Raw genomic sequence first — 27609 nt, 5'->3', positions numbered from 1 at the left:
TCCTCCTCCTCTGTAACAGGAGTCCTGTTAGGCAGGATAAGATCTCACAGTATGAAGGAAGGTGAGAATTCACCTTCCAGTCCTACTTATACCTTTTCTGAAATAAAGTAGAACATACCCATGCACAGCTGCTAAGCAGTTGGCACTGATTCCAGCCCTCCTCAATCCGCTCCGTAACTCAGCAGGGACTCCCCAAGGGATTCATAGTTGCTCTCCAGGCTGCAGAGCCTGCTGCTTTCATGAGCACTACAGAACTAGACTGCTAGCTGCATGCATAGAGGCTTCACACTTTCTTATTTACTTATTTACTTTCTTGACCAGGGATGGCAGGGGAAATGTTTCTAGAACAAATGTTCCTTTTCAGGCTTATGTTTTACAAACTATACTCTGCCCTAACAAACATTTCTAGGCACTTCAATTATACACTATTTTGAATTTTGTCTTTTGCCTTAGAATTTCTCAAGGTATTTTTGATGTTATGCAAATAGAGACATCAACAGTTACTCCAAAATTGCTCTGCAGGTGATTTTTGTTCATCCATGTGTAACAAAAAGGAGAGAAAAGAGAAAGGCAGAACATGAGGAATACACACTCTACCCTAACTTTTGACTACTACATGTTATCAAACTATTTTTTTTAAGAAATACAATTAGTATTATTAGTGTTATTAGGCTATTAGTAGTCCAATCTGATTACAGATGTATTATCTTGTATTAAAGTTTAACGAAATTTTGCATCTTTTTAAAAAATCCTTCAAGCTTTGGGTACCCAGTGCATCCAAAGTATACAAGAAGTTAAACATCTGTTAAAAAAAAAAAAGAAAAAGAAAAAGAAAAAGAAAAAGAAAAAGAAAAAGAAAAAGAAAATAAGAAAGTAAAAGAAAAGAAAGAAAAGAACCTCCAGTGTTTATGGTAAATATATCCTGGTTACCTTGGCACAAATCACGGCTGACTCCAGACTAAAATCATGTTTCCAATAACTCCCAGATTTTAGTGACTTGCATTTAATTTTAGTGGACCTTGACTTAGGTGCTAGCATCTGCTATATTCTCTATCAAAATATAAACCCAAATTACAAAGTTAGGCGAGCACATGGCTTTGGATCTCCATTTTGGAGATTCTATCCATTTTTCCCACTTTTAATTTAAAAATGAGAGGAAGAATAACTACCTATAAAAGTCTTCACACATCACTAAGAAGATCGTTGCCAGTTTTCAGAGCTCTATTTTGAGTCATTTTGAGCCTAATAGGATTCCCACTAAAGAAGCTGTCTCTACTACTGCTTAAGAGTCTCAGCAAAAATGCCAAGGAACAATTACACTAGGCAGCAGTAGTGTATTTGTATTAGTAGTATCTCATTTCCTTCCAGGCCAAGATGAAAATACATTGTGGGACAGCTTGGGACCAACCATTCTTGATTTTCAGTTTGTGATATAGTGCATTCCCCAAACACAGACATCTGAACACCATTTAAAAAGCTATTTGTAAGCGCATAGGTCTAATTTGTGCTGACTACTTTGCCTACTGCAAAGAATGTATGAAAAAAAACTGTGAGATACAACACTGTAAATAACAGTAAAATGAGGAAATGTTCTCATTTTCACTGAATTAAATGCTCAAAGATCTGACACTGCACAAAATCAAATTGTAAAAATGAAAATCCCTGATTTTGCTATAAAAATTTTTAATGACCTGTATGTGTATTTTGAATACTGCTTTATAGAATAATTAAAACTGTCGTAAAGCCTGTTGAAAATTTCAAGTAATAAAAAAGGAAAATTACTATATTTCTAAGAAATCTGATAATTTCAATACATCATCTTCCTTTGGGCTATCTGCTCCTTTTTCATGCCTGTCTGGAGAACAGAAGCACAGATAGCAGTGCAACTGGTACCGGTTTCTTCAAGGAGAGTTTTAATTTGCTCTGCACTGGAGAAGAGTCATTATCCTTGCATTCTACATCACATTCACTCTTTCAGGTAGTAACAGAAGGCTGTTATATACCATAATATGGATTCCTACATAAGAGGGTTTTGTGGTTTTGTTTTACTATTATAGCAGTAAAGTATTTTCTAATTTAAACTGCATGGATACTGCCAGTATTCAGTTTTATGTAAGAAATATCTTTAAACAAGAAATAACCACATTTATAAATTGCCTCTTTTGCCCTTAGAAACGATCTGTGGACTTCCAGAATGCCCACATCAGACTTCCTTTGTGAAGCACGAGTACACATGAAGCTTATATAGAGGAAATAGGAACTCTATCTTTTTTAAACAGTAAACAAAAATCCCACTTTCAATATCTCTGTACTCAGAGACCCCTATACACGCACCAATTCAAACTCTTGGATGTCAAGAGATGTTATATATTAAATTTAGGGCATTTGAGGCAGTAAGCTGGTAAGACAAGGAATGATTTGATCTCTTTTGCTTTCCTCTGTGCTTAGGGATATCACTTCCAACCTACAACGCTGCCATCTAACTGCTACTACCGAATGAGAACAGGATCCATGCAGGTTGCATTTGGAAAGCAAACTCTTTCAAAGGATGGACTTGGCCAGTACTTTGCAGTTTTCTGTTCACAAATATGCATATAGGAAACTGCAACTCCATGTACAAAGATATATATAAAAACTGTGGACAATTTATGGACACATGCAAAAGGTTCTGTAAAAGTTACTCTGTAAAATGCTGTGCATAAATGCAACATCCATAACTTTGTGTGTGAACACATTAGTAAGTAAAAGACACAGGACACCAAACCTTTTTTGCAAAATCTGTTAGCTTTGCAAATTAAAACTGTTTCATAGAAAATTTACTCCAGGGAATTTATATTTATTCACAAAAGCTAGCATAGGCTTGAAACAAGTGTTTCACACTTCACTACAATGGAAATATCACCCATTTAAAGTGGATTCCCACACTTTAAGTGGGGAGATGTGACCAGAGGCTGCTTGGAGGGTTAATATAAATAGATAAGGAGTCCTTTTGACTCTACTTGTTTGAGCAGCATTCCGCATTTTCCTAAGATAGGCTACGAATATTGCAAAAGGTGCATAACTTCTTCCTGAACTAATCCCTTCAGGCTAAATCAAAATTAGTATTTAGACTGATTGAATCAAGAAAGACATGTTTAATTATATTGCCAGGCAATATTAACTTCAAAATACATAAAAGGCCTACAGCCCATCAGTCTAAATAAAAACAATTGGAAAACCTCAATTGTGTTGGGGTTTTTTGGGGGCTTTATCAATTTTGGCTAATGTATTTGACAGAATTCATTTTTTTTTACATGTAAGGGAACAAACAGAATTTTACATGTTTGAGCTGTATTGGGTATTAAATATTCACCAATATACATTTGGAATTTCTAGGAATTTGAGGTTCTTACAGAAAGATTTTTTTTCCAGTAAAAAATGGGAAGAAAGGGAAAAATGCCATCAATCTAGTTTATACCTGTTTTCTGGATACCACTCACACAAAACCCACAAGATTTCAGAGCAACAGTCAGTTTTAGTTAATTTTCATTCAAAGCTAGGCTTGTGAGAGAGGGAAAAAGACAGATATAATACATATGTAGATATATAGAGAGAGATGTGTTTATATATAGACTTATAATAGGTTTTTGGGTTTTTTTGTCACTTATTGTTTAACAAATATGTAGAAATATTTCACCACTTAATACCAGGAAGCTAAACTATTCTAACATTCTACTCTGACTTCAGACTCTACTTCTGAAACAGCAGGAGACCGTGCCTGCATCTTTCCAGTATGGAATACATTAACAATTCACAATAGGTTTTTTAAAAGACATTAGGGGATATTTTTAAGAGAATAGTGTCTATTATAATGAGAAATATTTAATATGAACCATTTTTCTTTGTTAGTCTTTGAAGAGATTAAGCAGTGACAGTGTGCGGTTATGGGGATGCTGGTGCATGCAGATCAGGTTTGGTTCAAGAACTGTGTCGTTTCAGGCCTAAGCAAGTCAGTTCTAATTAATTTTTTAAAATCACCTTTAAACCACTTTATATTTTAATCAGGATGTACAACTTCCAAAATATAAGTACGTTTTCTTATATCAGGAATTCTTCTGTAACGAGTAGTCAAGTGGGACTAGAACTACCTTCATCTAAGGCATACCTAGGATTTCAGTACATCTGTGTGATACAGGAGGCAAAAACTCAATCCAAATGAAGACCCATGATACCTACTGAACATCCAGATATGAATTATATCTCCCCCTTATAGTGTCATTGGTAGCAAGCAATCCATAGAGGTCAGAATGAAGAATTAATTTCATTGTCTAAATAGATGATTGTCTGCTGCATTCCTAATAAAGGCTGCTATGTATTATGAGCAAGCTTGCAGACATTTCATGAGCTCTATAACAAGAAAGATGTTCTTGTTATAAGAGAATCTGCATGGGATTTTCTGTTTTATATAGGGGATTTACCTCATGTTCTATGAGATTATAAATTCCCGTAAACTAAACTGTGGGAATGAAGAAAAGCAGATTTTGTTGTTTTCTAGCTTTGAGGCCAGACAATGTACCTTTTTTGGGCAGTAAGTGGCATTTCCTTACTACCTTGAAAAAGACTTACCATTAAGAGATTTATATATATACCATTATAGAGTTTCCTACAAGAATTTTTTGAATAACCATCTCTTTTTACTGTATTTTTAAGGGTACTGAGTAGTACCCTTTCCCTGCAGTCTATTTTATGAGCAAGTGTTGCATTATAGATAAAAATTTGAGGCAGAACTGGAGTAGTGCAAAGGCTCTGATTGTACTGAAAATATTCTTACTCATTCCAACTATTTTTTTCCAAGATAAATGGATTTTCAATTTTGATGGGATGAAAACTGCAGCAAAACAAGAACAAGCCACTTAGTTTGTACGTAATAGTTACAACAAAAGGAACATAGATGACAATCCTTCCAGTTCAGGGCTCAGATGTGCTTGTGGTGAACTGCTTTTTGTCTTGTAGCCGTTGTAGGATGAAACAAGGTCTAAATTTAGTCCCTCAAGCTAAAAAAACCCCATAACAATTAATGAAACAGACTCCTACTTTTTCTTGTTCACAAAACCTTCATATTTTGATATCCCAAATGCAATAATCATATTTATTGGATTCAATGAGGAGCGGCTTGCTTGCAAGTTAAATTTAGGAAGGGACAAGGAAGCTGATAAACTCCAAAGTAGCAGAGACTTTTATAGGTATTGATAATTTGGGATATAATAATACTTCTTTGATATAAAATCTGTCTGTCATTCAGGGTAAGAAGTCTTCCCAGGTACTCAACATCATCTTTAATCATAAATTGTGTGTTGTATAAAATCTGTCAAACTACTGTTAATCAAAATAGTTGCCTGGTATTTGCATTTTTATATGTAGTTGCCTTAATACCCATTATGTATTAGATCTCTTCATACAGATGTTGTTTTGGGTTCTGGCTAGTGATTGAAGAGCACTCAATAAATGCATCTAAACCATGGAATAAGGTTTCTAGATCCACATAAGTACCATGGTCTCTTTCCAGCTGCTGCCAAGAGCAGCTTGTGTATCATCCCCCTGCTTGCCCTCCTCTCTCTTACAAAGAAGCCTGCATGGGGAGGCAGAGATGGGCTATTTTGTGCTTCCAGAGACTCAGGGGAACACAACTGTGGAGTACATCACCCATGCAGGAATAGGAATAGGAATAGGAATAGGAATAGGAATAGGAATAGGAATAGGAATAGGAATAGGAATAGGAACTGACATTCCCCTATATGAAAAAAATGCACATGATCAGTGAAACTGAGAAAACATAACTGTATAAAAAGCCCTTCCTTTTCAGTCAGGCTTTGATTTCTTCAGCATTTTTTTGTTCTTTTGGTTTGGTTTGCCTTTTTTTTCCTTCTTTTTATAACCATCAAAAATGAGGTCATATTATACAATGTTTGGGGAAAAAAACCCAAACAAACTTGCTTCAGTTTGAAGTGTAAATTCTAAACTCCTTACTCTGAGTTTTGGATTCAGGCCTACTAGTTTCAGGAGTAGATAAGAGTGCACTGAAAGAAGACACTCCTGGATCAGGGTCTCAATGCTTTTAGTTTTCTGTTGTAGTGTCCCCCCACCCAGAGACTTTCTAAACAACTCTGAATTACTCTGTGTATCAGAGGCTCCACAGAGATGTAGGCACAAACCTACCTTCATTGAAGCATCCTGTAGGAGATATGCTGACTTGTTACAGAAAAAAACAAGAGGCAGAGAGAAAGAAGAATGGAAAAGAGGCCTAGAGAAAGAGAAGGCAGGAAGAAAGGAAGCCAGAGAGAAAGAGGAGGCAGGCAGGTGGGAAGAGAGGAGAGAGGAAAGGGAGGGGAGGGGAGGAAGGAATTCGGAAGGAAGGAATTCGGAAGGAAGGAAAGAATTCGGAAGGAAGGAAGGAATTCGGAAGGAAGGAATTCGGAATTCGGAATTCGGAAGGAAGGAAGGAAGGAAGGAAGGAAGGAAGGAAGGAAGGAAGGAAGGAAGGAAGGAAGGAAGGAAATCTACTACTTTGTTGTCAGTGGTTTGGGAATCAGTTTTAAAAATAGCAAAATAGAGGGAACAGAAGTGCCTTCCAAGATTGTCATGGCTAGTGCTGCAGACTGTTTTAAAGGATGTTCAGTACAGTAAAGAGCATCCATACCCTACTAGTGAAAAGAAAAACCCATCATGTTTACACACTACAAGTGTGTGGAGAGTATTTAGGAGCATCACACAGGAGACAAGGAATAACAAAGTAAAACTTTTAAATTGGAAGTAAATTGCTTTAAGAGAACATTCTGAGTACTGGCTGCAGAACTGCCCGCACACCTTGCTTCTGTATGCAATTTCAGAGAAATGTTGACAGTGAAATGTGACCATCTGCCAGACTGTGAAGTAGTTGACAACCTCAGCTGTAGCCATTTCCCATTTACTTAGTATTATAAACATATCAAAAGATTTCAGCTATTTCCTGTGCTTCATGGTATGGCCTCCCACACCCAAACTACTTTACATCATCTTGCTAGAATGTCCTATGGGGAATATTCACTATTCAATGAGGAACAGTTTTATTTAAGCACAACTGCATGGGGCTTTTTAGGAAGTGTCTCCCTGCTTTCATTTTGCTTTCAGATGTACTTTAAAGTGCTGTGCTTTATTTCTCACCCATTTATAGTCTGATTTTCAAAAGTACAGAAACACTTGCTGCTCTTGTTTTAAGAAGCTTGGTTAGCATAACATCTCTGATAATTGAATAATTAGTTAATCAGTATTTCAATTATGCTACTTTTTTAAAAAAAATGAAAGAAGTCAAGAAGTTGAGAAACCAAATAGTCATGTAAAATGCTTGCAGTATTTGGTAAAAGATACTGCATATGTTAAGAAGTAGTTTGGTTCCTTAATGTTCCAGAATCAGAAAACATGAGCAACATGTGCGTTGAAAGTAAACACTGCTGGAAGTGCTAAAACACAAATACAGAGAGTAAAATCATCCCATTTAAACAAATTTTATATTAAACTATGAGGTTAACAAAGGCAGCCACAAGAAATCCAGCACCATAGATAAAACCTTAACACATGAGAAAAATGAGATTGACTATAACCAAAATGAAGCATCCATAGATCCAAAATTTCATTCATATATGCCTGGGTAGCGAAAAAATAGTATAAAAAATCTGAAAGAAAATTCTGAGAGGTGAAACTATAAGGTTTTTACTGTTCATGTTAACTCTAATATAATAGGAGGTTGTTAGCTTTTATTTCCTCACAGACTAATTCAGCAAGAATAACTAACTTATACATCACTGTTCTGCCAGTCTGTATTCCTGATATGACCTCAAATGGAAAAAAAAAGGAAATTTAATTTTTAACATTTATTTGATACCATTGTTGAGTGTACCAGTTTTCCTACTCCTCTTAAAATAGACATTTGGCATATTTTTAGAAAAGACTGCACTCTAAAACTGTAGCAATAGTTATGGTTTCCATTTTTTCAGAATTTCAGAAAGCTCTTTTTCATCCCTGTGTTGCCCATATGGTGAAAACTGCAGAAACCACTTTGAAAATGACACAAAAATTAGACAAAAGGTGGTCAAGTATACAGAGCCACTCTGAGCATATCATAGGTATTTTACCCCTCCTTTCTCATGCCTGTTGTATCCTGGGATGTAAAGAAAAGAAAGATTCGCCTTTCTCCTCTGAGGGCCTGAATCCTAATGCTGCATGGGAAGAGCAGAGTTCATTCCCCCCTGCTCCCAGGAATGGAACAACAGTATCTGTGTTTTCTGTTGGAGGGTGCAGTGCACAGCAGGTGAGCAGCCCACAGTATGTCAGGGACTTGAGCTGTTGGTTCTGGATCATTGCTAATCCACTGGGATTGTGGTTATTGCTGATCTGCAAAGTTTGTGAGCATGGGGCAACAGCCTTGTGTGTCCCCTCTCTGGCACAATTGTGTGGGTTGCGACCCAGCCCAAAGTGAATTTACTTCTTTCCATTTCCCCATTCTTAACAGCACTATGCTATCAGAAATATTTTTTTTTTGTTAGACGGAATCCACTGCCACCATGGTCACAATAACTTCATTTGTTGATGGGAGGATGGGAGGGAGGAGGAATGGGTGAGAAAGAGAGAGGAGAGACCTGCATGCTTGATGTTGAAGAAAAGCCTGTTTGTGCTCAACACATTGGAGAAATTGTTCAAGAACAGTTCATCCGTGTGAAAAACACAACCCCTACTTGGCTGCCAAATTCAGTAAGGCCTAGTATGGTCAGTTATGTAAGTGCCAATCCTAAAACTTCAAACTGCCTGGAGGCAGTTTCAACTTCTACACCCCATTTTTTTTTTCTAAGGCTGTAGAACATTTGAGAGAGATGTTGTTTGCTTCTTTGGGTCAAACCCTTCCGTTCTTTTCTGCTTGTTCCAAAAAAAAAAAAAAAAAAAAAGGTGAGTGTATATAGATATATGTGTGTCTGGCACGTTCCACAAAGTCAACACCTAATTCAAGGAGCTGGGATACGAACACCACATAGTGTAAAGGGACCTGACAGTACCAGAGCAGTTACAGGAAAATCATGTGTTTTCATACATTTTATGGCACCTGTAGTTAAACATGGTGTGTTCAACATGTTCTCATGCTGCACCAGGATTGGCTGATGGCCATTTCTTGACACCATCATACCCACATGTTCTCAGGCAACCCTGTGATTGCCTGCCTTTGTCCTTTAGGCCAGGAAGAGTTAGATAAGAAGATACATACATGCATATCCAGCATATACTTCTATAGACATACACATGTATTAATGCACCAAGAGGCTTTTGTGCCCTTGCTCAGTCCAGCAGGATGGCCACACAGGGCAGACTAGGGCTTTGCTCAGTGCTACAAGACACAGGCAAGGCTGTTTGCAAAAGTGGAAAACCAGAGCAAAATGCCAACTTCAGAAGAACATGCAGGAGGGGGCAGTAAGGAAAAGATACAAAGCCATCCAAAAAAAGACCAGGTGGACCAGAAAAAGTGGCCAACAAGCCCACGAACCACTATCTGGATTTCAAGATCAATGTCATGCAGAAAGGATGGGTAGTGGAGGAAATCTCTCTTTCCCTGTAGTTGTGACAGATCTTTCAGCTACCATTATGGGGCGGAGGTTGCTTCTTCATGTAAGGACATGTTTCTTCATATTCTTAGTTTGATGTTGCAAATAAGGTGGGGGGCTGAGCATGCTGTCTGAAGACCCCAGCTTTGGACTGCAGCCCAAGGCTCTCAAAGAACATCAGTGGGATGTTGCTGATAAAAAGGTAGTTTTGGGGGCTTGTTTAGAGTCAAGCCAATTTTGGGGGGCTGCAGAAAGAGGCAATAAGGAAGATTTTAGCATGCACCAACTATGAGTATTTATTTTGAAGAACAAAGCAGCAGCAAGAAGTTAGGTGGTGACAAAAGGGAGCATGTTGGGCTGTGGCACTGGACGGTGCAGAACCCCAGAGCTGGGACACTATGTAGAATAACACAGATTTGTTACTTTAGGTCCAAAATCTGTACTTGAAGCTTATGAAACATTTGTTCATTGTTGAACCTGCTGGTTATGCTCAACTCCATCTTAAAGCTGTCAGCATGTGTGACTCTATATTCTCCCACAATTCATTTACACAATGAGTGCAACAGAGCTTTTTAGATTGGGTGAGTACTCTCTTGCAAAGTGTGCTTTGATCAAACTAACTTTCTGGCTGCCATTATCGTGGAAAACATACATGGCAGGGTTTGCAGAATCCTGCAACCTATCCCCTAATCCAAAATTATGGACTAAAAAGCTGCAATATTTAATTGCTCTAAGCAACAGTGGCAATAATCTCTGTTTTGCTGCAAGTGTGGCAGCAAATTCATTCAGCTGTTTATGGACAAAAAATATTAGGGCTAGATTTTACTAGCACATAATGCTAAAGGCTGTGAGGGCTACTTCATTGTTACTCAGCTTCTAAATGAAAAAATGCATGGGCAGTTAATCACCCAAGGTGATAAACTTGTATGTGCAAAAGTCCCCAGCATGAGTATACATTTCATATACTCTTTAAATATTTTACCTATGAAGCTAAGTAACCTTCCTCAGGCTGTGAGGAAAATTATTATTTGCCCCTTTTTTCCCAACATGTGGAAAATCAAATTTATGTGGGCCCTCTTCCACCACTGGATTATTATGGAGGGAACAGCATGATTTTTGAAGAAAAAAAAAATCTGAACATTTCTTGACATGGCATTATTCTAATCAATAGGGTTTTTGACTTGCAAAATGAACAGTTACTATTGCAAACAAGATGCAAAAATGTTTAGGGATGCCTACAGATCATTCAAGAATGAGAGTGTAGTGATGACCCATCACAGATTCTGAGAAAAAGCACAGTAAAAAGGTGAAAGTTTATTGCTGTAACCCCAACATTACACTGACCTCTATTTGCAAGTCCAGTACCAGTTTATGTTCCTTAAACATAGCACAGTTACACTCCTCCCTCCAGATGACTACAATCAGAGAAAAAAAAAGAGGCATTCAAACATTTTAGTTGGCCACTTATATATGTGGCAAAAATAGTCAAATCTGCTGTTACAATATGGTGAATGTCAAGCAGGATCCTACTTTTTTAGATGTCCATCCAGTCCTACAGTGACTGCAACTTTTTAAGTTAATGGGTGTTTATCCATGTCTGTATTGAATCTACCATGAAAATAACTGGAATGCTCTGTCAGGGGCCAGCTTTGGATATGTGTATTACACAACATAACAAAGCATGGACTACCTGAAAATGGTAGGTTTTAACATCAGATCCAAACCTGTTCATAAGAGAGTCACTCTGAAAAAAAGTCAGACATAGAAAACTTTCAGACAAACTGTTCACACTGCTAGGCTCCAGAAAAGTGATTTTTGGCAGCAAGAAAAAATTCTGGTAGTATTACAAATCAGACACTGACAGAAAAATGCATCAGTAAGATTTTGGTAGCCTTTACTCCTTCATCAACAAACAAAATATTGTCATCCAGAATAGTCTGGAGTTACCTCTTGACACCCTGACAGCCTGCTTTCAGATGTTCTAAGTAAAGGTCTACCTACCTCATGGGCCCTTTCTCCTTGTGCTTCCCATGAAGGTAAAAGACAGGGCTACTGTTTCCCTTATGCCACACTTGAGCAGAAAGTTGCCACACCCTCTACATCCACAGCAATGAAGAAGGAGCCCTTAGGGGTAGCTGGTATTCCTTGGAACTGAAGAAATCTCTGGAGAAGGGCTGTGAAATTTATGGGGTTTGACATTTGCAACAGCAGGTAGAGGTCTTTCCAGAGGTTATTTAAAACTACACCTCCAACAGAAGTAGGGAGCTTCAGGCTATCCAGCCTGGTAAACAGATGATGACAAAAAGGCTAATATGTTGCAGATTAAAGGCAGAAAGATGTCATTTGGTGGCCTGAATATAATAAGAAAAATACTACCAAATGCCAAATTTCAAAACCATTTTTGAATTCCCCATAGAAAAAATTAAGACAGAGATCCAACCAAACCAACACTACCATTGTAAGAAAACCAGACTTGTAGGGTTATCTCCTTGCTGGCTTGCCATGTGTCCTTGTCTGAATTTTACCAATAAGGGCATGGACACTGCCAAAGGATGTATGACCCTGAAGTGTGGCACTAACATTTTCTCAATGTGTGTCATCATGGCATACCCAGGCCTCCAACTTTACAATGTCTCACATGCCCTGCAATACGTCTGCCTTTATCATGGTACTGTGACATTTGTAAGCACTGTCAGCATCCAGGCCACTGGATGCAACTGCTCAGGGACTATTTCTGTCTCTCCAGATGAGCACATCATGGAATTTGTGCCATCAAACTCCAAATCCAACAGCTACTTGCAGTCTGGAGACAAGTATTCTTTAAAGGTTAAGATATCACTCTAACTGCAACAGAGAAAATGTAAATTTGGGGCGCTGAGGGGATGTCATGATGGCCTGTATTATAAATCCAGCCAGTGATGACCTTAAGAAGAGTGTGATAGTGCAGTGTTCTATCATCAGAAATGAGAGAAGTGAGCAACAAAGACCAGAACCCTTCAGAAGATGCAGAAGGTAGTCTATGACAAAGAGTACTTACCAATGCTTTAAAAGCCTTCCCTTCAGTTTTTGACCACGGTCATGTGCTGGAAGGACCCTTTTTCTGTTATTAGGCATGGCCCAGCTTCTCTGTGAAAACTTATTTTGTGAAAAGTCTTTTGGAGAACACAAATAATTACCTCTCTATAATGCCTGAGAATAATGTGTGGTCTGACTGGTTTTGGCCAGAATCACTCTGTAAATATTCTTTTATCGAATTTGTCCAGTTCTCCTCTGAAAATCTCAGGGACAACCATTTCCCTCTAATAAGGTAAATAAGGTTGTGTTCAATGATGAACTCTGCTTGTGAGAGCAGAAACTGAGGAAGATTTTACTAAGTATGTGCATCACAGGAATCTCAGTGTCCAGAAGGGGGTTTTTTTGCCAGGGTAAAAGTCACTCTGAACAAAATATATGGTGTTACTTGAGAACCCCAGAGACTATCTCCAGGGTACATCCCTAGGCAGATGCATCCTGCAAAGCCCTGTTCTTTTGAGAAGTGTTTGAAGAAATTACATAGGTTCCACAGGAGTATCTGGTTACCAATTTAAATGCTTTCTAGCCCAGAAGCTTTCAGACCAAGAAATGGTGTTTTCCAGCCAGAGCAGCTAGCTCTTTACATATTGAAAATAAAAAAAAAGCTTGGTGTTCAACAGTAAATAGAGAGAACCTGGACTGACATCTTGTGTTGCTATCAGTGGACACTTCAAACTAGGATACCACCGCCTTTGTCCCTCCTTGACATGTTGATCAGTCCTTCCTCTGGCAGTGGAAAGCAATATTCTACACTATTGCTGATGACCTGATAGAGGCCGTTTTTGAAGGGGCATTGCACTAGCACCCCAAGAGATACACACACTGAAAAAAGTTTGCAGGTATGCTAAAATCCTGAGCAGCAAAACAGTGCCCTTCAACTTCTGTTCACAGCAAGGCTACTATAGGCAGTTGCCATCAAGTCTGTCTGCAGGGTACTTCTGCCTATTTCTGCTGATGTTGGTGGCAAGATTTCTCTTAATTTCTTAAATGTAGTGGTCCTGCCCAGTCTGAAGGGGAACAGAAGGAAAAGTCAAGCCCATTCTGATCCCAAATCTTGAGTTAAAAATATACTAACATGCTTGCAAAAATTGTGTGCTTCCTCCACCTGCATGATGCACTGAATCACACTTAGCTCTTTTGCTTTGGGGTTTCAAGCAATGTTCTGATGGGGTCTACTCAACAAAATGTTTTGCATAAATGGGGATCACAGCCCAGCAGGTTCATGCTGTCTTAATTTTTGTTTCTGACTAAATCTGATGAGATTTTTTTTATCCAATGAGAGCAACTTTCATTCTAGGCTGAAAAGTTCTCCACTGGAATTGCTAGGAAGTCTTGGTAATTCTCTCAGGCCCTGAAAAGCAGTTAGCAAGAAAAAATAAATTGTGAATTGCTGCTAGGCATGTGAAAGTTGGAAATCTGAAAGTGCAAGGTTAGATGATCTCCCAGGATACATCTTAATACCACATTTGGGCCTATTATTTGTTGGAATGAAGCTGGTGGAAGCAGAGGGAAGAAAGAGAGAGGGAAGAGACATTTAGCTGTTTAAACTAAGTAGAGGCACTAAGGGAACAGGACCACAAAAATTTTAAAAAACCAACAAAAAACCTTCACAAAAACCAAAACCCAAAAAAACCCAAAACAAAGCAAAACAAACCAAACCAAACCAAACAAAACAAAACAACATAAAACAAAATAAAACAAAGGGAGTTTAGTAATGTGCATGCAGTTAGAATGCTGGTTCCTTGGGTTTATGCCCTTATCTGCATCAAGCATATTCATTAAAAAATTCAAGGTTTAGTTCAATGCAATTCTTTTTGCAGTACCTGATTTGAAAAAATCACACAGCTTCATGAGACACAGCTGTGACAAAGACTTTCATGAGAGTCAACAAACACTACACACTGGGGGTTAAAGAAAGCATGCCACAGTTTGCTTTTTCAGGCTTTCATAAAGGGTGGGGGGGGGATGTGGGGGGGGAGACAAGCAAAACCAAACCAAAAACCCAAAACTCTTCTGGAAAGCCAAGTACTCTAATAGGCCTTTCGCTTCATGGGGATTAATGATCCCCATTCAAAACTGTGCTACATTCAGAGTAGCAGAGAAGACTATATCCTTTGTTGGCATGAAAGGGTGGGTCTCCTTTGACTTCAGCAGAGTTTGGCTTATTTATGCAAGCAGAGAATTTGGCCCTGAAGTTATTAGTTGCATTATAAGTATCTTCCTCTGCCAGAGCAGGATTAGTCCCTCATTCAATGCATTTTGCAGTCTAACATTAAAAATGAAATGTTAAGCATTCTGTATGACAGGGTTTTCCCTATGCCTCTTGGGATGCTAATTCACTAAGAACTTTTTCTGGTTGCTCAGCCTATGCTGATTTCTCTTTATTATCATCTGACTCCAGTACTCGCAGCTCTACTCCCTGGTACCACCCAAAGCAATTCTCCATCCTTTCTTTTGTGTAATTATCATCTGTCAGGAAAAGGAAGGGTCCTTTTTTCATAGCACCAACATGCATATATGATTGTTCTGCAAAATGTTCAACATCTATTATTACAAGAGTTAAAAGTTAATTTAAGAAATAAAGGAAATATCACATTTGATCTTGTTTATGCGCTAGAAGGAATACAAAAATTCTTACTGAGCAGATTACCAGGAAAAAGTACATGAAGAAGTACAACATGCCTCTGTCTCTACATGTAGGTGAATGGAGATTGCCAGATACACTCTTTAAGGAGGAACCATAAAGAAAGCAAATGAGGAGCCTCCTAGTTCTTCTCTGGTGCTGGAAGTACACTCTGTACACTCCCTGACACTGTTGCTAAATGCCAGAGAGTGAGCCCTGCTTGCTGAGATGGATTAGATGAGCAGAGATCTAAAAAAAGGTCAGCAATTCCTTGGCCCACTGTAAAACCACTTGCTTTAATTCCCCATGAGTGTAAAGGTAACTCTGCTTTATGATCTAATTTTGCTTTTCTTACATGTTTTAAACAGTAATTTACCATCCAAGAATTACCTCAGAGATCAATAAGGCTACTTATGAAATAAAGCAGCATTGCCAGTAAAGATGGCACACAAAGGAGTCCCTGAGCCCTCCTTTTATAATTCTTGCTATTAGACAGCTCAGTAGGAGTTTAGCCAGTATACATACTTTCAGACCTTCCCAAGCTGCAGAAGCTGGAAGTCCTGCTCAGCTCCCAGGACAATAATTTTGTCTTTTTTTTTTCTGTGAAAAATGCACACTGTATGCTGTTCTTGTAAGTAAATATTTTTTACCTTTTCAGGGTACTGCTAGTAGTTCCTCCTAATACACCATGAAGCAGGTTAAACTGAGCAGAGATTTAAGCTTAATATAAAGGCATAAAAGTCTCTATAAATTGGGAAGTCAGAGCATTGTGATTTTGGCTGCAGAGCCTAACCGGACTTGAGAAGCTAAACTGCTGGAGCCCAAGTGGAATTCTGGTGCCAAACATTTGTCTGCACGCTGTTCCTGTGCAGCTCAGTTTTGTCAACATCCCTGTGACTTAGAAGGCACTGCTCCTCCTTTCTTCACATATTGAAACTGTCCCCTGTTAATGAAGTCATACTGACTGAACGCAGCACACTCCAAGTGAACACTGAACGTAGGGCACGGGAGACACGCAAAGAATGGCCCTGCCCTCCCCACCCCAACACACACCATTTTACGGCCCATGACTCTTTAGCAGGGAGAGAATGCAGAAGTGTCACATGTTCCAGCTCTCTGCTGAGAGGTACTCCCAGCCTTGCCTCCAGTTGGTCACTACCTGCAGTACACTGTTGCAGAATGGAAGTATGTTTATAGGGCAGGGAATTAATTTTCTCTTTATGTCTAGATGCCACAGAGCAAATTATTTTTCCCTACAGCCCCTCCTAGAAAGGTTTTGTTTGCACACTGCACAGCCTACAATATGGAGTCAGGAGAATTATCACTATTTTTAGTGCAAGTTACTTACTGTCACAGGGTACCTGTTTTCTACATTAGATAAATTGACCTGGAAGTCCATCCTTGGTTTTGGCCTCTAGGCTTAATTTCATCAGAAAGAAAAACAGTCTCTTGAAGTGTATTCTGTTATGATTAAGGTACTTACCTCAGTGATATCATTAGTTTAAATCACAAAGAATTACCCCTCCAGGTTTACTTCCACGAACAGTTCAGACAAGGTACAATAATTCAAGAACAATGTCACTTTTCAACTCATTGGAATGATTATCATATGTAAAGGAAGCAACAAATCAGTAGCAATGGGGGAGTTGAGTTGACATGTTGGAGTAAAGCAATTCCAAAAGGAGGAACAAAAACTTCATAATAATAAATGTAATTGTTTAATCTACCAGTGTATTACAAATGGTGTGGTTTTCACCAGCTATACAGTCCTGTATTTGAAAACAACTTGTCTTGGATTCTTTAATCTAAACGACATTATTAACTAAGTATGAATATGACACCATTGTGTTAGTGAGATAAAACTTGTAAAATACTTTTACTCCATGGTTTTAAACTTGCAGTGATTAGCTTAGTTGGTCTTACAAGGCAGTAGCAAGGTCTTGAGAATTTCCAGCCCCTGAAATGACACATTGGTTCACTCCAAAGCTGAACCCAAGACAGTGTCCAGTAGCAGAATCTCACAATAAATTCATGCTAGATAGTCTCTCTACAGTATCATGCTTATCCACTGTTTCTATTACACTAAAAAAAGCAAACCAGGATTAAAGACATTTCAGTGTTTCAAACTCAGTATAAAGCTTACTGTCTCAACAGATACGTCAGATAAAAGATGAATATAAACATAAAAGAATCTGTTAAAAAAATAAAGACAAAGAACATATGCTAGGATGACCCAAACAAGCAACACTCCCCACCAAACATCTGGACACTACAAACTGAGGAAGTTACTGCATCAGAATCCAGATTTTGCAGCTGTCTTATAATGAGCCGAACCAAAACTTTGGATCTGATCATATCTGATTTTTAAAGATGTTTGGATTTGGGCCTTAGTGTGTAGCTCTGGCCAAGTTACAATACATGCATATTTCTGAGCAACTAAAATGATTAAGCTTTGTAAAAACCAAAGCATTATTGAAATATATGTTAAGAGGTGGTTTACCATATTTGGGAACTGGATCAACTAATTTAAATTTTTCTTATTTAGAACATATTCGCATATTCACTTAGGTAAAATTTTAACTGTGAACTCTCTACTAATCACTCAAAATGTACATGCATTATTTGTCCATAAGTTCCACCTTTTAGATGACAAAATACTGTACATTTAAGAGGCAACAAAATGCTTTTTATCCATTTTGTTTGCATATTGTTTACATATAAGTATTGCATTGCTTTGTAAGCATGAAGTACCATCTATTGAACTGCTCACTTCTTTATAGCATGGTTTCTCACGTATCACTCAGAATTCTTAACATTTTTTAGGTCATTTGGAGATCTTGAAGATCTCTGGTACTCATCAGAATATTTTCTCTTGAAAGATAAGAGGCTTTTTTTGTTTGAAAAGAAATCTGAGTAAGCAACACTTCCTTGTTTCCTTGTTTGCCACACACATCAATTCATTTTGTACCACAGAAGACAAACTGTCGCCTTCAAATGCCACTGCTTTTAAAGACATTTTAAGTATTCCATATATATAATATGAGATGAAAATAATAAGACAAAAAGCACCTCCCAGCAGTTTTTCCGAGAGTAATCATTACAAGCCAGAAATATACAAAGTCTGAGCCCCACTATAATTAATGTGGTACCTGTAGATGCACACAGTAAAGACAGTTGACCTAAATGCCCGGCCAGGAGAAGGACTGATAGTAAAGATTACATTTTGCCACAAAACAGACACTCAGCCTCTGCTTATAATAATACTTGCTGTTCCTTTCCCTCTTTTTTCCCCTGCCTCTCCCAAAAAAGAACCTGCCTGACTTAACATTCCCTGTTTCCCTCCTTCTGTAAAGAAGTCATCTGTCAAAATCCAGAGATCTGTCAAATGCTTCTGGTATCTGGTATTCCCCGAGGCTGCAGGGGGCCTGTCCTCTTTCCTTAGGTACCACACACGTTGTAAGTGTGCCTCGCCTCATCCAGGATCTGTGCTTTAGAAGTAGCATGTTTCAGAAGTAGCAGAAATAAAAGTGGAACTACACGTTTACCGCTGTTCTGCAGGGGACCGAATTACACCTTCACCAAAGAGATGGATTACAAAGACTAGTCAGCTGCAGTTAAACACCCGGAGTGCCTGTGTTTATTTATAGGGAGCTCCACCCAGAAGGTTGAAAGGACAGCATGATAAGGAAACCGTCTTTGATATACAATTTTTTTTCTCAGTGGAGGATTTGAGAATGTAGAATTTCCTTTTCATACACGATACTTTCTTGTCTTTTATGACTTTTCAGAGACCTGTATCATACTGCATGACGATTAGGCATAACGGCCATTCAAAAATAGAAGATTCTTAAAAATAATTAAGCTCAAGTTATTGTTGGAAATTCTCTTTTTTAGTGCCCCATACCTCCCCTTTTTTCTTGATACCACAAAAAGCATTTGGAAATCTTCTAAGTGTTTTAAGCTTCTATGAGGGCAAGAAATATACTCAATAGATTTCTCATATACCCAGTCATATGCAAGTATTAGAGCTTTTTAAAAAAACCTGGAGGTACTGCAAGAAATGCCTACAGTGAACTTTGCCTTTTGACTGCACCGGTCAAGAGACCTGAAACAATGCCATGTAAAAAGCCACGAACATAATTTAATTCTGGTTTCACTCCTCTGTGTCTACTCTGCCAGAGTAATTATAGAACAAGTCTTGATCAGCAATGCAAAATTGGATCCTAAACACACTACTGCCTTCTTCATCTTGACATATCCTTCATCACCCATTAATGAATTTAATTTAAAAACAGTGCTAAGGAGTTCTATATGAACATAGACTTCTTATAGAGACTGAAATTTTGGTGTGAGCCAAGGTGAATAAATGCAATCACTATCCTGAGACTTGAAAATGAGCAGTGAACCAGCTATTTAGCTTCCAAAGATTTTCAGTCAGTCAGCTCAAGAGACTGGATGATATCCACACTGAAGTAGAAATGGGATATCACTTAACACTTATTGCAGTGAAGCTTTATTTAGGTAAGTGAAATCCAGATAATCATTAATTATAATCAAAGCAAGAGAACAGATATCTACACTGGCAGGGATCTCCTCTTACTGGCCCACTGAAGGTGTAGGTAAAACAGATAGTTACCTAGTAAGTAGCCATTAAAGTACTCTACAGATGTACCTAGCTTGCTTCATGGTAGACACGGGAAGGAGAAGGAGGGTCAGGGAATGAATGTCTCTCATTTCTGCAGCCACTTAATTTTGAAAAGGAATAAATTCTATTAAGAAAGAATCGCAGGAAACTTTTAATGAAGCAGCAGGAATAAATTCTTCAATTCATGTCAAATAAAAAGCTCAAATCTCACAGGCCTCGTAATAAGATACAATGCTTTGTACAGCTAAATGAAAGGGCTGTTCCAAAGCAATTATAACAATCAAAATTAATCAACAGTCTTACTGGAAACTTAAGATTAAAAACTGAGGATTAAATGACACTCTTAGGTATAGCCCTAGAGTCCATGATTGCAGCAAGTCAGTAAGACAGTAAGTCTGTTTTAGTCCAGCTGTTGAAATGAAAAAAAACACTGTAACAGAACTTCAGCTATAGCATTTCTATTCTGTGTGTCACCACAGAACCCACAACACTTCTCAATAACCTACAGAAAAGTCAAAGCCAAATGAAGAAAAATCCACAAATATAAAGAAACATGGGAAGTGAGCAGAAAGGACAGAAGGTCTCACAAATCTCACAGCTTCCTAGCAGGACCCCCACTTTGGGGAATCTCCCAGATGATCCTCAGCAGGAATCCATGTTTTACATTACTGAGGAGAAATAAAAAGTTTTAATTTTTGTTCCAATTCGATCTAAAGAAAAATGACTTCTTTATTCCAAATCCAGTAGTTGGTTAAATTATGAGGATATTAGTTGGTCTCATCAGTCAGATGCCAGATAAAAATTATTGTTGGTAATCACATTTCATCTATATTTACTTGATTTCCAGTGCAGTGCTTCAGAGAAAGATGACAGTGCCCAACAGTTGATGTTGTAAGTGTTCACTGAGCGGAGCAAGGGAGGGAGGAAGTGAGAGAGGGAGGAGAAGAGAGTCTTCTTTCCTTGGCAAAGAAATTAGCCTCCATAGCAACTAGCAGAAAACTCAAGGCACATATTAATAGAGCAAAGCCAAACTGCAAACAATCAGTAATCCAGGCTCTTTTCAAACTCTGTCAGGTCAGAACAGAAACACAGGAAGTATTTTCCTCATTTACATTGGCTGAAGCATGTAGCATTTTACTTCACTTATTTGTTCTTGTGCCTAACCAGAAGATGAAATATAATAAGGAGATTAAAGAGGATTTTGATTGGAAGACTATGGGAGATTATTTTTCAGGTGTATTTAAGTGTGTTGCAAGTACTACACTGTCAGTACTTAAATCTTCCTGTTAAAGCTGCTGGAGATAGAAGAGGTCAGCTATCGCTATCCCGAGCTCTGCAGGCTCTGTGCCGGAGCGTGAGGTGTTGCGACCTTCCAAGAGCGTCTCGTTAGCGAAGCCACTCAGCAGGATCAGCACTCACACACACGTGCATGCACACACACACAGATAGCTCCAGAACATGGGTCGATGGCAGAGAGGCAGGAAGGGTGTCTGAGTTCCGAAGATGGAGTTTATTGCATCCGCACCATGAAAGGACCAAGAGGCAAAGACCAACAACCATGGGGAACTCAGGTTTAAGTACGGGAGTGGGGCAAGTGCCAGAAACCAATGATCTGAGGGCACAGGGACGGTACAAAGGCGGGACTAGGGATTGGGAGCCAATGGGGAAGTTCTGGGGGAGTGGTGAGGGGCAGAGGCCAATAGGGGGAACCTGGAGTGGAGAACTTTCTCGGATTTGAAACATATAAGGCAGCAGGGGGGCTGGGCTGCCAACAGGCAACTGGGAAAGCAGAACTGGGGTAGATTCCGAAACAGAACAAAGCGTTCTGGGAGAGGCTTCTTTTCTCACCGTGACTGACAGAAGTCTCTGGTACCAGGGACTGTCCTACCGAGAACTCTTTGTACCTTGTACCACAGGCTAACCGGCCACCACAGTCAGCGATTTGGTCACTACAGAATTTCAGTTCTGGTACAACAGCTATTGAATGAACTGTAATACTACATTAGGACTCAGTTTAGGTTATACCAGTATAAATGCACACATATTTGCCTTAAATAGTGCAAATGAATTGTGTATTATCCATATTAATAAATCGGTACATGCTTAAACAATTTCTGTGGTTTTACAGCCACGGAAAACCATTTTATTCGTCAAACTGGTACTGAGAGCAAGGTTAATAAATGCTGTGGAAACTATCACATAAACTGTAGGTATTTACCAGCTTGGGTAATATTAATGATATTTGATTAACAAGTGCTATTGAGTAGTGCAGGAAGTGCGCATTTTGCACAGGTACACAGGGTGAATCACATCAAATTTGAGAGGAAGAGAGGAAGCCCTGTCAGACATTCTTCTCTTGGGTACCTCCTGGAGGAGATCAGCCCAGACAGGCTCTGTCTCCCTGTGGCCGAGGGAGAGCATGTAACCTAGCAGGAGAACCTAATTTCCCACAATGATCATAAGGAGAAAGGCTTCTCCAAGAGCACAAGGGACAGCCTGGTCAGGGAGAGGAGCCAACAGCAGCCTGGCAGGATCTCAGGAGTCCCAGGGCAGCACCCTGAAAGGGCATGCATGCTGCAGTGCTGTAGAAAGGGAGAGCAAAGACAGGCTGCTCTTCAGCTGCCTTGTTTGCACCAAGCCTGCCAGCCTGGCTGGGCCTGACAGCCCTGCAGAACCAGCACCATCCTGCTGCAAGGGAGCTCGCTACCTTGTCTATGTCTTTGCAGGATACCACAGTATCTGTGGGGTACCCCAGGACTTATGCCACCCTCCTTCCCCAGGCAATGCTGTCCGTGCTCTGCCTCCAAGGGGATCTGCCTGGCCCTCTTCCTCCCACTCCCAGCTGTCCCCTCTCTGTATCAACCGAGGCATGGAAACACATGCTGCTTACTGCAGCAAGGAGGTGAAACAGTGGGATGTCAAGCATGCCTAGAAACCAGGGCTGTGCAAAGTCCCATGGCCCTTTGAGAAGGTCTCCACTTGGAGCTAAAACCTCTCTGTGCACACCTTCTTATATTCTCAGTCAATCTCTTGCCATCTTGGTGTGGGAGGAGAATGTGTAGGCATCATTAGAAAGCCTAATTTTATTAGAGTTTATAACTCTGGCAGTGATGTGAATTACAGCTGGTAGCTGCTACAGCACGTTAGTGTAGATAGGGATGTGGCAGATAAAGGATGTGTCCTAAATGTCAGTGACTGCTGTCATGGGACAGGAAATTCCCACAAAGGATCACTGCTGGAGATGGGTGGGTAAACTGTCCTGTCTTTCCAGTTCTAGGCAGTGACCAAAAGAAGCAGCAACAGCAGCTGTCTTGCCTTCCTAGAGCCAGCCACCAGCTCTGAAAAGCCCTGGCGGCTTTGGGACTCAAATAGAGAGTGCTTCCTCTTCAGATGCTGCTGGGGCAGCCTCCAGCTGACCTGAGCTCTTCATGGTAAGAGCCTTTCTCCTCTCTCCTGACCTGCAGCACATCTAGTAGGGTAGAAGCACATGAGACCATGCTATTTACACTCACTTGCCTTGCCTAAGTTCCTTGGCAAAATCCTTTGGCATGGGAGGTACTTCCTCCATCTCACCCCAGGAAAGAGTCATCAGAGCCTGGCAGCACCTGACAATTGTAATCTCCAAAGCACTGGCCCATTCCATTCAGATGGCACCTTGAATCTGGGGACAGGCGCAACCCTCCACTTCTGCCTTCTGCTTGTCTTTAAGGGAGCCACCATCCCTCCACCCTGAAACCCAAAACACAGTCAGCTTCCAGCTGAATGCTGTGCACAAAGAAACCTGTCTTTGTGACAGGAAGATTTGCTTACTTCTGCTCTACATCTTCAGCAGCACATTCTCAAGGGAATGGACTTACAGCCATTCATCTCTGACTGATGTAAACTCCAAAGCCTAAGCCAGAAGTTCCACTGTGAACAGTATACTCTCCTGAGTATAGGAGGCCTGCAAACCAGTGTAATTTCTCACTTCAGTGGGTGCAATTTGGCGGTGAAAGCTTGGGCTCTTTCACTCACCTTCCATGTTTCTTTCCTCATTTGCCTTTGAATTTAATGCGGGAATAGGCATGTTCAGGTGGCCAGTTACATTGTTGTCCACCTAATTTACAGGTTGGGGTGGGAGAGGGCTTGGTGGGGTGCTGCCCAAGAGTTCCATTACTACTGCCGATTACTGGACTCTCTCCAGTACATCCATGTCTCTCTTATACTGCGGAACCCAGAAATAGACACGGGACTTCATATGTGTCCTCACTAGTGCTGAGTAGAGAAGAAGGATTGCCTCCCTCTACCTGCTGGCAATCCCTTGCTTAATGCAGCCAAGATCTCATTTATTTTTTTTTTTCTGTAATGACACTGCTGGACTGCTCCTGCCCAGGTGTAGGACTGTGTATTTCTCATTGTTGAAATTTTTTAAGTTCCTGTCAGCCCATTTCTCCAGCCTGACAAAATCCATCTGGATGGCAACATGATCCTCTGGTGTATCTGCCACTCTTCCCGGCTTTGTGTACGTTTGCAGAGCGCACACTCTGCCCCATGATCCAGCTTATTTATGAAGGTGTTAAATAGGACTGGACCAAGTATTCACCCCTCAGGTACTCTGCTAGCTACTGGCCTCCAAATACAATTTATACATGGAGGACAGTAAAGTATTTCAAGAGAGCAGTATTTCAAGCAGGCCTCTGACATGGTCCCCCACAACATCCTTCTCCCTTAATTGAGGAGAGAAGGTTTTGATGGATGGACTATTAGGTATGTAAGGAATTTTCTGGATGGTTGTATCCAGAGAGCAGTGGTCAACAGTTCAATGCCCAAACTGAGATCAGTGACAAGTGCTGTCTTTTAGAGGTCTATGTTGGGTCCAGTACTGTTTAATATTTTCATCAGTGGCATAAACAGCAGGATTGAATGCACCCTCAGAAAGTTTGCAGACAACACCAAGCTCAGTGGCATAGTTGACATGCCTGAGGGACAGGATACCATCCAGAGGGACCTGGACAAGCTTAAGGGGTGGGAATCTCATGGGGTTTAGCAAGGCCAAGAGCAAGGTGCTGCACCTGTGTCAGAGCAATCCCCAGTATCAATACAAGCTGGGAAATGAACAGATAAAGAACAGCCCTGCCAAGAAGGACTTAGGAATGCTGGTGGATGAAAATCTGGACGTGAACTGGCAATGTGCCAAAATGTGGGGGTTCACTTTTTACTATCCATGCAGTTAAATATGAATTCTGATTTTGAGATGCATGGGAAAACTTAAAAATCTTTCAAAGAGATAGACAATAAAATTTGAGTGATTAGACAGCTGATACTGTGATATAGGCTGTAGCAGAAAATTTGGTGCAGCCATTAAAACAGGCAAGAATTCTGGGCATTATTTTCCTCATCCTCTCTGTGGATGTCTCTCAACCTCCAAATTTTATGACTCAAAATTACCTTTTCACAAACCACTTTTGGATGCATTGAGTTCAAGATATTAATGATGAGGTAAACAAAATTCCAGTAATAGGTGCTTTCTGAGAACAAGTGAGAAAATGAAGCAATATATTGAACACTTCCAAACGCAAACAGCATTTCCCTCACCATCACCAAGATCCTTCTCAGTCTGCCTGAATGCTATGCAACCCTTTCTCAGTGCATTAAGTTTACTTGCAGGTACCTATTTTGGCCTGGTGCCAATTACTCAGAGTTGTTGAAGAGCTGAAAGTAAGACAAAGCCTTCCTAATTGTGCATGAAAAAGAGACCGCAGATAATTTGTTAAACGATTTGTTATTGTCATCTATCAGCTTGTCTTGCATCTCTACCTAAATGCCTGTATGAGACTTACATGATATGCTATCTGAAGAAACGGTTTGACATATTTCAAAGGTTACTTAATTTTTATGGTACTTACTGAACAAGGAAGTAAATTTTTTCTGTAGTTATATAAAAAAAGAGAGGACAATGCAGCTTCTTTTGTAAAATGAAAATATGCAGGGAATCCAGAGGTGTGCTAGTAATGCTTGACATTAGGAATGTTTTCTATAACAAATGGAAAAGAAAAAGTACTTGTATGCCAGCTAGGCAGAGATTTTCAATGTGATAACACTTCTTTTGCCTTGTGCTCTTTTAGCATGCAGTTACAACTACCCAAACAGTTGAAGAACATTCTTCAGGTCTAGATGGGGCTAAAGCATCCATTAAAAACTTTTAAATTACTTAGCATTATTATGAACTGCCTTGTTCTCCATGTACTATAGAAACATACATATGTCATCAAAGAAAATGGATGAAATAAGGTAAATTTTCAATGCAGGGATTGTGGAGGTGAAATGCTGGTTGTCTCTGTAATACCAAATGAAATTCTTTACAAGATTGAATATGTTAGAAAGGTAAAGACCTTTCTTTATACTTATGTTATAGTGTCTTTAGACTTATGCTATAGTGTCTTTTTAAACTAGTGGAGTGTGAATCTTTCCACACTAGAAAAGGCCAAGTGTGAGTGAGGAAGAACTAGTTCTAAATTTCCAAAGAAGAATAGTGCTGAAATTCAAATATTTCAATTTGTTTTTGTAAGAGCTAGCCTTTATTTTTAGTTTTTTAATTTATTTCAAACACAATAAAGTTCCCTCAGGTAATGAATGTTGCATAACTACTGTGAACCACAAATATAAGAAATGCAGTTTAAAGATTAGGAACATCTAAGTCATTCCCCTAAGCTCTTTGCTTGTTTGAAGCACTTGAGTGAAAACTGACAGTCTTAGGCAATTGTGTAATTCTAAATCATACTGAGAAACCTTGTAGTTAAAAACCCCACTAGTATTTTTTCTGATTGTTTTTTTTTTACCCAGAATTGCAGTTTACAATAATGCATTAAATATTGTCACATTTCTGTGAGTTTCTGTTTAACCTACCTTATTGGGTTTGTATGGCCAGGTTTTGGTAGCAGGGTGGGGCTACAGGGGTGGGTTCTGTGAGAAGCTGCCAGAAGCTTCCTCCATGTCCAGCAGAGCCAGTCCCTGGTGGCTCCAAGATGGATGCACAGTTGGCCAAGGCTGGGCCAATCAGAGATGGTGGTAACATCTCTGTGCTATTTAAGAAGGAAAACAGAAATTGTTGTGCAGAGGTAATTGTGGCCAGAGAAGAGCAGGGTGAGAATATGTGAGAGGAACAACTCTGCAGACACCAAGGTCAGAGCAGAAGGAGGGACAGGAGGTGCTCCAGGTGCTGGAGCTGGGATTCCCCTGCAGCCAATGGTGCAGACCATGGTGAAGCAGCTGTGCCCCTGCAGCCCATGGATGGAGGATCCATGAATGCAAAGATCCACCTGCAGCCCACAGAGGAACCCCACACTGGAGCAGGTGGATGCCTGAGAGGAGGCTGTGACCCCATGGGAGGTCTGTGCTGCAGCAGGCTCCTGGCAGGGACCTGCAGACCTGTGGAGAGAGGAGCCCATGCTGGAGCAGGTTTCCTGGAAGGACTTGTGACCCCATGGGGGACCTACACTGGAGCAGCCTGTCCTTGAAGGACTGCACCTCATGGAAGAGTGACCCACGTTGGAGCAGTCTGGGGAGGACTGATGCCCACGGCATGGGCTCACACTGGAGATGTTCATGGAGAACTGTCTCCCATGGGAGGGACCCCACACTGGAGAAGGGGAAGGACTCCCCTTCCTGAGCAGTGGGAGAAACAACAT

The sequence above is a fragment of the Coloeus monedula genome, assembly GCF_965178545.1.
Source record: "Coloeus monedula genome assembly, chromosome: Z".
Taxonomy (NCBI): domain Eukaryota; kingdom Metazoa; phylum Chordata; class Aves; order Passeriformes; family Corvidae; genus Coloeus; species Coloeus monedula.
Note: the sequence above shows the minus strand (reverse complement) of the source record.